Raw genomic sequence first — 18,453 nt, 5'->3', positions numbered from 1 at the left:
TTCCCTTTACCAATGAATAACATATCATCAACATACAATGCAATGAATAAGAAATGATCACCATAAGATTTATAATAAACACAGTGATCTGATTTAGAACGTTCAAATCCCAAACTCAACACATATGTATCAAATTTTTGGTACCACATCCTAGGACTTTGTTTGAGGCCATACAAAGATTTCTTCAATTTACAGACCAAATTACTTTTGCCTTTCACCACATAGTGCTCCGGCTGTGTCATATAAATATCTTCCTCCAAATCACCATGAAGGAAAGCAGTTTTCACATCCATTTGCTCAACCTCTAAATCATAAGCAGTAGCAATAGAAAGCAAAAATCTAATGGACGTCATTTTTGCAACAGGAGAAAATATCTCACCGTAATCAACACCCTCAACCTGAGAGTAGCCTTTTGCAACCAACCTTGCTTTATACTTCTCAATGCTTCCATCTGAACCAATCTTTTTCTTGAACACCCATTTACAACCAACAGGTTTTCGTCCTTCAGGAAATGGTACAAGATCCCATGTATCATTCTTTTTCAAAGCTGTCATTTCTTCCTCCATAGCAATCTTCCAGGATTCTGCATCATTCATACCTAATGCCTCTTCTACAGATTTCGGTTCATCCACACTAGTATTCAGAGCAAAAATACATCTCCAATCATCAGGTGAATACCTTTCAGGTGGTTGTCTATGTCTTGTAGACCTTCGAACAAGCTGAGTTGGAGGTTCTTCCTCCTCTTCTGAAGATTCAGAGCTAGACGAGCTCTCCTCAAATTCTTGCCTATCTAGGGGTCTTGATTCAACTCTTTCAGGTGTAGAAGGAAGTTGAATCACATCTTCTTTTTTAGTCTGTTCTGGCTGCAATGTAACAGAAGGAGACTTAATTTCTCTAAAAATAACACTTCTACTGTGAATTACCTTTTGTGCAACAGGGTCCCAAAGCTTGTATCCTTTCACACCATAACTATACCCGATGAAGATACATTTCACAGCCTTGTTCTCCAACTTTGTTCGCTTCTCCTTTGGCACATGTGCATATGCCTCGCAACCAAAAACTCTAAGATGTCTCAATGAAGGCTTGTGACCTGACCATGCTTCCATAGGCGTTTTATCAACAAGAGCTGATGTAGGAGACCTGTTAATCAGGTAGCAAGCAGTGGCAACAGCTTCAGCCCAAAACTTTTGTTCAAGACCAGCACCACTCAACATACTCCTAGCCTTTTCCATCAGTGTCGTGTTCATTCTTTCTGCAACTCCATTCTGCTGTGGAGAATACGGAGTTGTCTTCTGCCTGTTAATTCCACAGTCTTTACAGAATCTATCAAAATCATTAGAGCAAAACTCACCGCCATTATCAGTTCTCAAACATTTTATTTTCTTTCCAGTCTGCAACTCAACCATTGCTTTAAATTCTTTAAAACGACTAAAAACTTCAGATTTACTCTTTAGAAAATAAACCCATGTCCTTCTACTAAAATCATCAATAAATGAAACATAATATGTGGATTTTCCAATCGAAGAGACATCTACTGGACCAAACACATCAGAATGGATAAGATCCAAAACACCACAAGTTTTATGAGAACTCGAGTAAAACTGAACGCAGTTTTGTTTTCCATAAATGCAATGCTCACAGAAATCAAAGTCAAGGTTACAGTCATTCAAACCTTCAACAAGGTTTTTATTTTTCAAGGTCCTTAGACCCTTTTCTCCAATGTGGCCAAGTCTCTGGTGCCATAACATAGTCTTCTCTGCAGGTAACTTTGCTTCAGACGAAAGAGCACCCTTAGGTACCCAAAAACTATTACCATCTGCTGAAGGTGAAACCTTCAAATCTTCCAGTGAAGTATCCGCAGATTTACTTTTTACAGAAGTGCTATTACACTCAACAGTGTATGCTTCAAGCTTATACAAAGTGCCAAACCTGACACCTCTAGCAACTACCATAGCACCCTTAATCATCTTACATCCTGTTTCAGAAAAGACTACCTGCACACCCGCATCTATCAGTTTGCTCACAGATAACAGGTTTCGTTTTAATCCAGGGATATGCAGCACACCATTAATCATTTTTATTCTACCATCAGAAAACCTAATTCTAACTTTACCTCGACCAACAATGTCTAGATGTGAATCATCACCCAAGTACACCTTACCTCCATTAAATCCTTCATATTCAGAAAACCAATCTCTATTGGAAGTCATATGAAAAGATGCACCTGAGTCAATTAGCCAGGCATCATTACCTGCATGAGTCGCCAAAGCCGCAATAAATGCATCGCCATCTTCCTTGTCGGACTCAGAATCAAAATCGAACTTTTTCTTTTTCTTCTTCTTTTCTTCTTTGCAGTCCTTACGGATGTGACCCGGTTTACCGCAATTCCAGCAAATGACTTTGGACTTTCCAGGAGATTTCGATCTCCCTTTGGATTTGGACTTGCCACGCTTCTCATTCTTCTTGCCTTTCTCCTTAGGTCTTCCACGAATAGTTAGGGCTTCCTTTGAACTGATGGATACCTTCCTTCGCATCTCTTCACCAAGTAGGGCACCCACCACGTCTTCAGATTTCAAAACAACAGAAGTACTACCGATAGCCATAACAAGAGAATCCCACGAATCAGGCAAAGAACAAAGCAAGATCTGACATTTTTCCTCCTCATCCATCTTAACACCGACGGATACTAATTGAGCCACAATCATATTGAATGCTTCTAGGTGGTCTGCAATTCGTCCACCCTCTTCCATCTTCAAGGAATACAATTTCTTTCTTAAGAAAATTTGATTTAATAAAGATTTCACTTGATACATCTCACCAAGCTTAGTCCATAGCTTCTTTGCAGAGTTCTCTTCATGGACATTGATTAGAACAGAGTCTGCCAGGCACAGTCTGATTAGACCCTTGGCTTTTCGGTCCATAACATCATACTGAGCTGCTGCAGTAGGATCTGAGGGCCTTTGGACATTCGCATCAACAGCATCCCAAAGATCTCGATCTATTAGCAGATCTTCCATCTTCAGCTTCCACATCTCAAAATTACTTCCATTAAATTTCTCCACCTCTATTCTCCCTGACGAACTCGCCATCTGAATATTCCTGCAACAAGATCAAAAAGTGTCTTCTGCACAAGCTCCCACTCAAATCTGGATTAGTTCAAAAAACCCAACAGCCCACAATTGAAACCAAAGGTGATCAGGCTCTGATACCACTTGTAAGGAAGTTAAGTAGCGGAAACAACTTCCTACACTAACCTTGAGAGGAGGGTAATGCAAAACTTTTTCAGATCATTACAACAGTTACAGAAAATAGAAATAGATATAATAGCATTCATACCACAACACAATGATTTACGTGGGGAAAACCCTTTCGGGAGAAAAACCCCACCCTCCAAAAGCAGCTCAATATTTTATTCAGCAATCAAAAACAGATTACAAAATACTTGCAGAGCAAGCTCTTCACAGGAGTATCACTAATCAGAGATTCAGAGGCAACTCAATAGCCATAGGACTCTTACACACAACCTCTATCTCACACACCTCATAAATAGGAGATACAATACAAGAAACCGTCAAACGGTATTACAAAACCATGGGCTAAAACCACCCAATAAGGTGTAGCCGACCTTATCTCCCTTCTATGACATGTTAAAGCACACATCAACACGTGTCGCTCCCTTTTACAACTCATTTATGTATTCGATACAAATTATTTTTCCTATTTCAGGAGTACAAACTTCCGGAGGCCATAACTTGAGAACCGGGTGTCCGATTGACAAACCGTTTGAAGCGCCGGAAAGCTCGTGAAGTGCTCTATCACCTCGTAACCCGCTTCGCCGGTTACAGCAACTTTTCAGGGCGTTTCAGAGCCTCTAAAGTCCCCAAAATTAAGTTTAATCATTTTATTGCACCCCTCCAAGACGAAAACTTTAATATCTTCAAAACTAGCTGTGACCTTGCGATGCAATTTTACCGGAATGCTTATCTAGCCAACCAGAAGCTTCAGCGAGAGTTTCGCACCGTTTCGTGCTCAAATAAAAACTTACTATAAATAGTAACCTCGCATAAATGCAAGGTTGAGACACCATTTTTCCCAACAAGAGCTTCTACGTTTGTCACCAACCCATAAAAAATTTGGAGAAAGATTTACAAGAGACCAATGTATCCCTAGACCTTGATCTCACACAGTTTTAGGCCATAGTAGGACACCTTACCACTCCTCATTTCATATCCTTTACCGAACATGATGACCTTTCCATAAATAAATCTCATAATGTGTTGCTTCGTATAAAAGTACTTGTACATAAGCATAGAATAAAATGTGTTCTAACAGATGGAGAGGTTGGTTTGAATATGTGCTCTTTTTAATTAGTCCTTTATTGGGGTTTACCAAAAACATTGTGGATCCAAAGAAAAAGATCACTATTAAATCCTATGATGAGGAAGAGAGAGTATCCAAAGGATCATTTGTCTTGCCTATTAGAGTGCGACCAGTGGAAAAAGACATGGTTTTCCAAGTGCTTTATCTTGATCTAGCTTATAACATACTCCTTGGACGTTCCTAGATACATGCAATGCAAGCAGTCCCATCTATGTATCATCAATGTTTGAAGTTTCCATATAATGGCCAAGAGATAACCATACAAGGAGATCTCAATCCTTTTCAATATTGCAATACCATCAAGCCAAAACCTGAAGTAATTGTCCCAAATAATCGTGCGGCTTCACCTCCTATTTAACAAGTTGACCGAACTGTAGTACCATCCACATCTAAAGAAGTTGAACCAAATCTTAAACCTAAAGACCAAGGTGTGTGAGAATATTCTATTGAGCAAACCTTTTGTCTTTCACAACTACCCACTTCACCTAAGTCTTATGGAAAACCAACTTTGGGTGTGAAAAAATCTTTGTATTACAAAAGACAACCTAGAGATACTTTTATTAGATGGGGGACATTATTAGATGAAATAGATGAAAAGGATATTAATGAATGACTATATAAAGAGGAAGAAGACAAAACAAACACATTAGAATCAGATATTTAATTACCTCTTGAACAGTACGGTAAAGGCTTCACAATAATGCAAAAGATGGGATATGATGGTCATGGTCTCATTGGATTAAGAAAGGAAGAAATTATTGAGCCAATACAACCTAATTCCTTAGCTCCTAAAGAAACAAAAGGATTGGGATATAGAGAAGATGTTGAGGAAGCTACTCACAATTTATACCAGAAGATTCATGAATTACAAGAGGATGGTGAAACTGATTCTCAAGAATGGGAGGGACTTTCAGAGGTATCTTCTGAAGACAAGCAGATAGATGTGATTCATTCCTATAACAAACTGGATGATGAGACCTAGTTCAAGGTATGGACCATTGGAACAAGATCCATAGAATGTTAAGAGTGACTCTCATGAGGAGGTTCAGATATCGGATGTAATAGAAAACCTTGAGGTGATTATCGATCTTGACCTCAAAGATATCATCATTGACTTCCAAAAATTTTATGTCCTAACCATCATGTCCTCTGATATTAATCAGCTTGATGACCTCCTTCTTGTACATCCCAAACTTATTTACTGGGGACAAGAAACCCCACCTGAACTTGAAACCTTTCACAATGATCATGCCATAATCGACTATTTGAATCCCACCGGTCTTTCATATGCAGGAGTTAATGACACATGCTTAACTGATGAGCTCAATAATGCAACTAATTCTAGAGAAAATTTTGCTAGACAGCTCAGATAATCGATGGATAGCTAAGAGGGGGGTGAGTCAGTTGTCGATAGATTATAGAACTTTAAGTATTAAAACCTTACTACCAGAATACATAAACCAAATACTGGAATAGCAGATATAACAATTAAGCACAAATATAAATCACAGAACATTTACCAACCATCCACAAAAGATAACACCAAGATATGTACGAGGAAAACTCGGTAAAGGGAAAAATCATGGTGGGAAGCCTACCCACAGTCAGATAATACTTCTGCAGTAAGTATGTGATTACAAAAAGAGGGGCCTACACATGCAAGAAGGCCAATAGCCTAGAGCACAGTTCTCATCACAAAAGGAGCCTCACTGACTACAAAATAAATCCAGACTACAATCCGGAAAGAAGAGTGAAGTGCAAAAATAGCATCTCATATGCCTGAGTATAGTTATGGTTAAGCTCAGTACCGGAGGTCTTAAACCTCTTTCACTAACCCAATTTGATCACCTATGATCGACCAAAACCTTTGCATATGATTACAACCTTATTCGCACACAGATAATTGCATAACCCCTAAAACCATAAACACATAACCATAACCATAACATGATCTACAAAGAGATCTTACATCATATTTATACCAACAGGGGACCTAAACAATTAGGTCAGCCACATAAAATATAATACAATAAATTCATAACATAAACCCACAATCCAATGATCAACCAAGTTGGCCTAAGATCAAAACAACATAATCCAATCAATAGATCCAACCGGTAACGCATCGAGATCATCCACCAACACATTACATAAACCGGTCCATGACCTTACGGAATAAGATAGCATTAGGTCCACTCCTAAATGCAACACCACCGATCAATAGGAACATGAACAAGATAACCAACAACATCCCGAAAGCCATCTAGAATCTGCACCAACACTACTTATCAAGTGCATCAAAATATCTTCAACAAAGCTCTACCGGTAAAACCCTTACCGGTGACCAAAAGGCTTACTAGAACAAATGATAGCTCCTGAGTCATCAAAACCTGAACCAACTAGTCGTGATACACATCTGAATAGCATGAATGATAGATCCAAACCAATTCCACAAATCAAAGCATACCGAATCAATATCATAATCCAACCGCTCTACCGGAAACCTGTAAACAACCAAAACAACTAGTGTTGCCATCAATGACAAAACATTGGTGCAACACATAATAAATTCCTCCAATTTTCCAACAATCTCCCCCTTTGGCATTGATGGCAACACTAGATGTGAAAAACATCCAAGTGTCAAGAAATGCCAAACAAGTCTCCCCAAAGGAAGACAACGAACAATCTTTGATAAGATGATATTACAATGAAGTTAACAAACTCCCCCTATGAATGATATCATGTTAAGCTCTGATCTCTCCCCTTTGACTGATATTCTGTTAAGCTCTATTTTTCACATATATCTATCCCCCTTTGACATCAATGCCAAAAATTTGACATAAACATAAAAAAAAAATCATAAATCCATTGAACCACACAATTGACTACTCCCCTGAGTAGTAGCACCAACACATCAATCCATGATGTAGTACCTATGTAAATGCATACCGAATTGATGCCAATCAGCATCACTCAAGTCTCTACCGAAGGGGCAGAAACCCCCAATCTATCTCTGAAGTACTCAAATGATTCCTTAGGCAAGGGTTTAGTGAAGATATTTGCAATCTACTCTTTAGTGTTCACATAAACCAGTCTGACTTCATTTTTTTCCACCTTCTCCTTCAAAAGTTGTACTTGATAGATATATGCTTTGTCTTAGAATGAAATACCAAATTCTTTGATATGTCAATAGCAGTAGAGTTATCACAGTGAATAACTACCGGTTCATTACAATCCACCCTTATATCCTTCATTTTTTCTTCATCCATATAACTTGTGTACAGTTAGTAGCACCAGCAACATACTCAGCTTTAGCAGTAGATAAAGAGGTACATGACTGCTTATTGTCGATCCATGAAATAAGTTTCTTTCCAACAAAGAAATATCCACCAAATGTGCTCTTTCGGTCATCAACATCTCCAGCCCAATCTGCATCTGTATATGCACATAGTGTAAAACCATCATCTTTACGATACCACAAACCATATTCAGTTGTTCCTTGCAAATACCTGAAAATCCTTTTCACTGCACTCTCATGATTCTCTCTAGGATCACTCTGATATCTTGATACAATACAAATTGCATTCATTATATCTGGTCTAGTCTAAGTAAGATATAACAAACCTCGAATCATAGACTTGTACCTTGTAGGATTTACCGGTGTTGATGCATCTTTCTTTATCAATTTCTCACTTGTAACCATAGGAGTACCAACCGGTTTAGAATTTTCCATACCAAATTTCTTCAACAACTCCCTAGCATACTTAGTTTGACAGATGAAAATACCTTTATCAATCTGAGTAATCTGCAAACCTATGAAAAATTTCATCTCCCCAATCATAGACATCTCAGATTCATTCTTCATATTATCATAGAATTTCATACATATCTTATCCTCACCTCCAAAAATGATATCATCAACAAAGACTTCAACAATAAATATGTCATCATCAGTAATATTATTGTTAGGATTAATGATAGTCCCAAAGATACTGAGAGGGGGGGTGAAACAGTATCTAGCCAATTTACAGATTCTTTAACCTTATTAAGTATTTTGCATTCCAAAACAATGTACCGGTAAATAAGAACAATAAAGACAGCATAGAAAACACACCATAACACAAGATGTTTAACGAGGAAACTCGGTGTGGGAAAAACCTCGGTGGGATTTGTGACCCATAATATTCACTCGCTGGCCAATGAATGGATATTACTTACAAGAGGGGCCTGCACATGTCGGAAGGCCAACTTCCTAGAGCTCACTGCTCAATCACAAAAAGGAGGTCTCACTGACTTACAAAATGGATTATGAAAATCCAATATAATGTACTGCTACAATTCAGCATCTGCTATGCCAAGTTTAGTACCGGTTTAAGCTCATACAATAACCATAAACCTTATACAAAATATGCCTTAATATCCGCTCATCACTTCTACCATCATATGTCCATCCATCATTATTAAAAATGATTTACAAGATCTCATACATATATGAGTCTTATTACAATATGCCATGTCGGCTTTACAAAAGATATTTACAATTAAATACAATAAATAAAACTTTATTCCTGTCGGCTGGGATGTTGATATACATTATTGTCGCTACCGGTGAAGTGTTTGCCAGTGTCAATGCCTGTCGGTGCCTAAAGGTATCCACAAGGTTGCCAGTAAGTTGCCATCAATGAAAACACCATCATTTCTCACTAGAGTGTAGAATGCCAACAATCTCCCCCTTTGGCATTGATGGCAACACTCATGAGAAAAATCCAAAAATGAAGTCCAAAAAGTTTACCAAAAATGTGTGCTCGCCCTGAGCAGATGATCTCCTCTGAATAGCCATTTTTCTCTGTCTACTACTCTCCCTTTGACATCAATGACAAAGGTTGTCAAAAATTGTCAAATGAGTACAAACTCTCACCTTGAAGTTTGTAACCGGTTGGTTACAATCTGAAATAGGTCAGCCAAAACCAAGTTTAAACTTTGTATGAATCTGTTGTTGTCCTTCATGGTTGCCTCAGTTCTTTGTATTGTACCGACGAGATGATGCATATGCTCCTCCGGTGACTTTTGACCTTGAATTAAAGCCTCAGAGATCTCTTTCCTCAGAGAGATAAGGTTGTCTAATTTAGGACTAAGTTTGTTCTTAAGTTCTCTGGCATTTGCCTTGATCCTTTCTTTCTCATTCTCTAATTTCTCCATCTTCTCCTCAAATACTGCTATCTCCTGCTCAATAATTGATATAGGTTCAGATGAACCAATGATATTATCAGCTATATCATCTATCTCCTTTTGTACTATGCTTATTTTCTTTTCAATATCCTGTGTTAACATATGTGGCTTGCATGTGTCCCTATACAGTTCCTTGTACTCTAAAGTTGTCTTATTCAGTGCCAATAAAAGTGTGTTCATGTGTTTCATGCACTTCTTTATTGTTTCCTCAAAGAATTTTTCTTTTTCCTTTTCCATTTTCTCTTTGAATGTTATTAACATATTTCCAGAAATAAATTTAGACAATGTGTCTAATTGTCCTAAAGAATCCTTTACTTGATCTAAATTGTATTTTGGTGCAATCATCTTAAGAATAGGAATAGTGTCATCAATTTCCTTATAGGCCAATGCATTACAATCCGTTATCTTATTTATTGAGTCCAGAAGTACTTCAGTCACATTTATAGGTCTGAATTTGCTCAGTGAAGTACCAGATGTCTGACCAACTGCCTTTACTATCTCAGTGCTTGCAGTACTAGCAACCAATTTGCTTGAATCAACCTCTGGTGGATCAGTATGAGTTTTCATTTCAACTAGCAATGGTTTAGGCCTCTCAGTGATTATTGGTTTTTCTATCTCAACATGTACCTGTGTATCTATCAGTTTCTTTGTTGGTTTCTCAGTATTATCTACTGTCGGTATCTCTATGTTATCCACTACCGGTATCTCAGTCTCTGTCAGTTTTACTGTGTCAGCATCTACATTACCAGTATTTGTTCCACAGTCCAAAGGTTTCTCTGTATGTATTGTTTTCTCTGTTTGCTCTGCTTGTATTCCAACCTCAATATTTTCTGTCGGTTGCTCAATGTTTTCAGTGTTAGCAGTTTTATTTTTCACTTCAATGCTATCCTTGTCCACTACTATGTTTACTTCCTGAGTATCAATGTTCATGGTGAACAAAATTTCTGACTCGGGGTTAGTATCCTCATGTGTTGTGTCAACATTTTCAGTAGCCGGTATGTTATTAGTCTATGCCGATGAAGATTTCTAGCAATTGTTTGCCTACCGTTATATCATATCCAAAATCTTTCTTTCCAATATCGGGAACTTCTTTTGTGAGATATAACATAAGACATACCAAAATATTGCCAAAATGAAATGTTCCTGTTGTTCACCAAAAGTCATAACCCAAGAACACCTGCAAATCTATCTATGAGATAGCCAATCTCAATCAATGAAACACTTCAGGGCTTGGAAAACATAACATAGGATCCTAATGATCCTCCTGCACTTCAGGTTCTGCTAGACCTAGGGGGGGACACCCTTTTGATGCATTAAACACAACAATCACAAACATAAGACTGCATCAACAATAAGCAGACAAACCATTCCACAAGCTCACCAAATTAGGTAACACATACATATGGGCTAGATCTTATACAAACAATAGGTGAAATAAAGCTTTGGAAGGATAGAACATTAACCCCTAAACATAAAGGGAAATAGATTTATCTTTTAAAATGTATATCTGATACCATCCCCAAATCTATCAAAGACCAGTGCCTTGTTCATTGGGCAACAGAGTCACACATAGAACTACAAAATGCCAATCACAACTGCAAATTTGTTCTCCTTACAAAATATCCCCGCACTAATACCTTATACTAATGCATTACTCAATCCATTCACAAAATTATCAGATCTAGGACACATTCCATTGTTTATGACTGATTATAGAATTTAAACTCTTCATTGAAGAATGCCTACAAACAATCATACATTCTCCTTGAGATGACAAATTATAAGCCTCCTTGAGGATTCAATTCATAACAATGAAATATATGCACAGAGACAATATCATGGGAAATTTACTCATGCCTGACACAAGTAAGACCTGCAACTTAGAAAACAATTTGTCATCCTATAATGTAGCCTCTATACCCTAAACAGATCCATAGAATTGTACACATTTGGGTCAAGAATTTCAAAAAATGAAAGCCATGAAAACTAGAGCACTCCCTCCAAAATTCTAGAACCTTTACAAAATGAGAAGAATTGGGAATAAGAAGGAGAGGGAAGAAAATCAAATCTACAACTGAAATTGCCAAGTGTCTCCTCTCTAACTGAAATTCATTCCTGTGGAAAATTCTCTTGAAATATCCCACATTTGTCAAAATTAACTGCCTAACCGGATTCCTCATTCCGAGAGCTTTCTGGCGATATATAACACTTTTTGAGCAATGAGCGAATTAATCCTCAACATGTGCACATCATTTAAATTTTTTGAATTTTAATATAGTTTAAACTATATCATTAATCTGCATTTAATTTTAATTTTTGCTCCTTTTGTGCCTAACGCCTTGCCACATGGCGGGATCTGATTGGTCGATGGGGTCTACTAGGTGCCACCTGGGATGACACCTCGTCACTCTGCCACATGTTCGCTTGCTTGTCATCCACCTAGGTGCCACATCATCGCCACCTCACCGAGGCCCACCTACTGGACCGCTGACTGGACCTGCCACCTATGCGCCACCTGGCTTTCGCCATTTCACAGCCTCTAACGTTCGTGCATCTTCAAGCTCCGAAACCGCACAGGTCGTCGATCTGCTCCAAACTTGCTCACTCTTTAACCTTGCATTTTCGCCCTGGGCTTTTCGCCATTTCGCAGGGCTTAACTCGTGAGCAACTTTCCTTCGTGAAACAACGCAGATCGTCCAATCTCCCGAAACATGCACGATCTTTACCTCTTTTCATTGTTTTGTAGGGTTTAACTGGCATGCATCTTCGGCCCGCGAATCAACGCGCTTCGTTGGATCATCTCGGACCTGCTCACCGATTAAGCTGACCTTTCTTTGCAAAATTCATCTGTTTGCCTCTGGAAGCGTGCCTACGTGGGGTCCACCTGGTTGCTGCTCACTAACCTCCTCTGTCACCTCGGGATACGCACCCGCACGTGGGCCCACCTTGGGTGCCCATCAGCACCGTCCGTCAAAAACCCAAATGGCTTTGACATATTAGATGTGTTTGTTTTTTATTATAAACATTAAAATACCCCACTTCCCAGCAAATGTGGGATAATGCTTCATGCCTGAGACTGCATTATGGAGCTTTGCCTGCAACTTTAATGGTGATTTTTTCTGCGTTTGATCGAAAATTCTCCTGTTGAAAGCATTTTTAACAAAAAGAAAATTCTTTTAGAACTCCTCTGAGCATACCACGTAGGGGGCCATGATTTACTTTATGCACTTAAGAGAGGGGAAAATGGCTATTGAACGAGCCAATAAAAATCATTTTCTAAAGTTTCTAAAACCCACTCCAACGCCTCCTCCTTCGCCATCCTCCTATGTGTTTCATCTTGCTATTGCCATTGATTGAAAAGTTTTAAAACCTTTTAACTCCTTCATGTGAGAAGAGGTTTGAGTTTTGCAAGGAAATTCTTATTGCAGATTTGACCTCGTGGACCACTTGGAGGATCCTCAAGTGTATACTTTCCAATCAAAACACCTTGACCAGTTAGAGAATATGCAATCAGAATAATGCCCAAGTCATTGCATGTTGTCTTAATAACATTCTCTTCTGGTTCTCTGTATATCAGGCTGTAATTTACTTGATTTGAAGCTAATGGAATCCTTCTTTTCTGGTAGCCTTTTCAAAACTTCTCAAAACACTCTCCCACACTCCCACTCTAGCATCTCACGGCACTCCATGTCACGTAGAGAGAAATTGGGCGATACATTTGCCTACACATTTTAGTTTGAAAGTTCATGCAGCTGCCAAGACCACGTGAGGGGGGCGATTTGAATTTCTTCATCGCTCATTGCATTTACTTGAAACATTTACTGCTTCTCCCCAGCTATCACATCCACCTTGGAGGTCCTCTGCAGCCCCTTCTGCATACCACGTGAAGCCTGGAGGGAGATAGGGGAAGGCATGCGAGGGAGGACAAGCATTCAATTTGCCAAAATCTACACTATATGAAGTTTACAATGCCTCTCTCCATCCACCACGTCCCAGTTTGCAATTTGGAGTTTTGACATTGGCAATTTGCTTTGATAATTTCTATAGCTACTTCAACTCACCATATGAACATTGCTGAAGATGACTTTACAGCTGCCAATTTGCATTTGACAAAGGTTTAAAACCTTTTCCGCTTTAAATGTCACACACAACAGAGAGGAGATTGGAGGTTAAACTGCACTGGCAGAGAGTTTGATGGTCTTTACACAAGCTAATTGCATCTGCTTGAAAGATTTTAATGGCTACCAAACACCACATCATTTGCTTAAAATTTCTGTAAACCCCACTGGGAAACCTACTTCAAAATGGCCCACTTAATGACCTCTTAGTTATATGCCCATAATAAACCCACATAATGAAGCGAAAACATCTCATAATGAACCAAGTTTTCAAAATAGATTGAGCCAGAAATAATATGCCCCGCCATGAAATAAAACATTTCACCATAAAATTTAATGCGCGGACACAAGCCAAGTCGAGCCCCAAAGTGGGTCCGACTAAAAAAAAAAATTCATTTTCATACAACTGACCTCTGAAAAGCTTCAGGAACCTTACCCATACCTCTGGAAATGATCGACATCATTTTGGGATCATTAATCCGCATTTTACAACCTTCAGGCAATTACACCACATTTTCGCATTTAATCACGAAGACGTAATTTTCAAACCTGTCAAAACACCTTTCTGGATCTCGCCATCTGACAGGCGTGTACTCAAATATGCAAGCATGAAATCTACCAAACGGTTTCCCAAGACGAGTCCCAAGCGAAGAGATATTAATCAGCAAAAATGACCAAATAGCTTTGTCGACACTGCGGGCCTGACGAAGTCAATATCCTGGCAACACATGACGCCTTTCTCAAAAATACCAAACGACCTCCGTGGACCCTCAAATTTGGAGCACAAGTACTTTGAAGTACATATTAAAACTTAGAATTCTCAGTTTGATCACCAGACTGACAGGATGCAAACGGCGTGCTCACAAAGATGGCTACATTAACTGATATAACAATGGAAGTGCGGATAACTGAAAATGATAGCTAAATGAATCCTTTTGAAAACCGATCAAACAGATTGACAAAGGCTTGAAACTTGAAACGTATCTCATCATTTATACTGACATTAACCCGGAAGAAACATTTTGGCATGACACCCACTGAGGCAACTTTTACACTTATGCGAAACAGGGCTCTGACTAGCTGTCGAAATAGGGATTTGCCCAAACACACAAACTACAAATGGATTTGACTTGGTAAACTGAGCAAACGGATTCGTTAGGACTTGAAATTTTGCAAGCTAACTCAATTTTATGCATACAATTGAATCCATTTTGAATTTCTCCATGATGATCAACAGGGCAAAAGATATAATTGCTCAAAGTAGGCTACTCAATAAAATCTGTATTTGTGCCTAAAATGCACTTTCAGCTCACCCCTTGAAATGGGCACCTGGTAAACTTATCCAAACTAAATTCTGAAAGTTGCACATCACTGAATAAGCCAAATGAAGGTGTAGGACATGAATCCCGAGCCTTACCCCCTGAAAATCAACTGGCTGCATTTCACCCTCTCTAACTAGGCCATTCAAACTGACACATTTAGGTACTTTTCTGACATGCAAAGCAAAATTTTGAATTGGGCCTCTAAAATTGACTCAAATTTAATAGTCCCAACAGTTCCTTTCTTATCTCCTTTTATCTTTTTCAGGTTGTCTATTAATTCATCCTTTAGCCACTCACATACATCTATTTTTGCATCATTATTGACCATATCATAAGCACTTTTAATGCAAAGACTGGATACTAAGTTAAGTCGGTTTGCATGTGTGGTTTTATAACCTAAGATCATGCTTATGAATCTGACATTTTCATCTTTGACATCATTTACTCTCAGAGATCTGTTGTTATATGTTGCTCCTGTTAATGTCATGACAGTGTTATTAGGAACCTTCTTAGTCTTATCTGGCCTACTACCGGTGGAGGGTAAACCTGTCACTGCCCTAATTGCTTCTTTAGTGATTTTGCAAACTGAAACTATCCAAAAGAATTCTCCATGAAATCTACTAAGGACAATTCTTACTACCTCCTTAGGAAAATCAGGGATGTCCAAGATTTCCACAAAACCTAAAGTTTCAATTATCTTGTGTTCGGGTTTTACATTTCCATTTTCATCATAGATAATAGTTTCAAACATTTTCAATATTTCCTTAGAACCTAATTCCTCAATATGGCAATGAATATAGATTCTAGGGTCTTCAGCATAAGCAACACCTTTTGGAATTTTAGAAAAAGCACCTATGGAATCATCTTGTTTCGCTATCTCGGGAATGATCTTAAAAATGGGCCTAGGGCATTTCACTACTTCCACTACAGTAGGGTTTGCAATAAATTCCAGAGCAGAGGAGGAAGCCATTGATAAATACCTTAATCTGCCTGATAAAGGTTGAGTGCTTGAAAGAGATTCCTTCACTTCTTCGCCTTGGATGCCTTCGCTCGGATTTCACGCTCTCTGAAAGTTTGAATGCTTGGTGAAATGGAAAAGAGGGATAATTGATGCTTTATAATGTCTTTTCTTCCAACAACCGCATTAAATGCTTGTCGATTAAGTGAAACTTAACACATCTACCGGTAAAGAAGAAATCTATCTTCTCACCATCTACCAAGGGTAATTTGCATGATGTTCAACTTGCTGCAATACCCCCAAAGGGTTAGTTCTTAGTTGGATGAAGAAACTTTTGTCAATGGAGTAATACTTTGTTCTACTAGTGAAGGAATAGTCTCATCAACATTTTGATCTATCTTTCTAATCCATTGTCTTGAAAATTCCGTGCTTTACCTCATCAACCTTCTCTTTGCCTTTCAAACTAGGTCCTTTATTGTTTGTCGGTGAAGTCTTGCTTCTACAAAATTTTGCAATATGTCCAATCTTGTTACAAGCATAACAAGTCACATTATTCTTCTGAATAGCCTTTCCATATCCTATGTCAGTTTGTGTTCTGCATTGATTAGATAAGTGCCCAAATCTTCCACAAACATAACATCTTACATTCATTCTGCAGTTTTCTGAATTATGACCAATTTTGTTGCATTTGGAACATTGACTGGTGGGTGCATTAATGTTCTGATTGTTTCTTGATCTACATTGATTTTCTCTATGACCATACTTGTTACAGTTAAAGCATTTCCCATTAAATTTGTAAGCATTAGATTGTCTTACCAGTTTACTATGATCATGATTGTTTGCAGTATCAGAACTTTCTCCAACTTCAAATCCAAGTCCATTAGTATCTCCATTAGGTTTCTGACTTTTCAGCATATCATCAAGTTCTTCTAAACTTTTCTTGAATTTCTCTTTATGTTGATTTGCAGTAGCCAACTCATTTTCCAGAAATCCCTTTTGTCTCATAAGTTCAGTTTTATCATGTTCCATGTGAATCAAATCTGTCTTCAACATATCATTTTCATGACTGAGTCTTAGATTCTCATTTCCAACATCATTGAGTCTCCTAGTTAAGTCATCTTCATTCTTCTTTTTGTCTTCAATGTCTTTACAAAATCTCATAGTCATGTCTTGCATTTCATTCCTCATAGTCATGTTTTCTTGCCTCATCTTGCTTACAAACTCATTAAGACTTTCCTTTTCATCATCATCAATCTGCATCTTCTCATGAAGTTATTTTCTCTTATTTCTAGCAATAGTGAGATTCTCCTAAAGTCCTTGAATGAATTCCTGTGCAGTCCTCAAATCATCTTCAAATTTGATATTCTTCAACTTCTCTGAATCATAGTCCACAAGAGCTCCTTCTAATTGCTTTCTTAAGTTCTCCATCTGTATCGGTGTTATAATCTTCCTCAAGCTATTAGACTTTTGAAACTAGAGGACTAGGCTATGATACCAATTGTTAGGATTAATAATATTCCCAAAGATACTGAGAGGGGGGGGTGAATCAGTATCTAACCGGTTTACAAATTCTTTAACCTTATTAAGTATTTTGCATTCCAAAATAGTGTACCGGTAAACAAGAATTAATGCAATAAATAAGAACAATAAAGATAGCATAGAAAACACACCATAACACAAGATGTTTAACGAGGAAACCCGGTGTGGGAAAAACCTCGGTGGGATTTGGGACCCACAATATTCACTCACTGGCCAATGAATGGATATTACTTACAAGAGGGGCCTGCACATGTAGGAAGGCCAACTGCCTAGAGCTCACTGCTCAATCACAAAAATGAAGTCTCACTGACTTACAAAATGGATTATGAAAATCCAATATAATGTACTACTACAATTCAGCATCTGCTATGCTAGGTTCAGTACCGGTTTAAGCTCATACAATAACCATAAACCTTATACAAAATATGCCTTAATATTCGCTCATCACTTCTACCATCATATGTCCATCCATCATTATTACAAATTATTTACCAAATCTCATACATATATGATTCTTATTACAATATGCCATGTCGGCTTTACAAAAGCTATTTACAATTAAATACGATAAACAAAACTTTATTATTGTCAGCTGGGATGTCGGTATACATTGTTGTCGCTGTCAGTGAAGTGTCTGCCGGTGCTGATGCCTGCCGGTGCCGGTCCCTGAAGGTATCCACAAGGTTGTCGATAAGTTTTCATCAATGACAACACCATCATTTCTCACTAGAGTGTAGAATGCCAACAATTATAATATAAATTACTGTCAGCGTTACCTTTATTGAAACCAAGCTTCAAAAGATATTTATCCAATCTTTCATACCAAGCTCTAGGGGCTTGTTTCAATCCATATAAAGCTTTCCTTAACTTGCAAACCATGTTTTTGTCATCTAGAAGTGAAAATCCA

This window comes from Cryptomeria japonica, chromosome 11, assembly GCF_030272615.1.
Source record: "Cryptomeria japonica chromosome 11, Sugi_1.0, whole genome shotgun sequence".
In the NCBI taxonomy this organism is placed as follows: Eukaryota; Viridiplantae; Streptophyta; class Pinopsida; order Cupressales; family Cupressaceae; genus Cryptomeria; species Cryptomeria japonica.
This window is presented reverse-complemented; position numbering follows the sequence as displayed.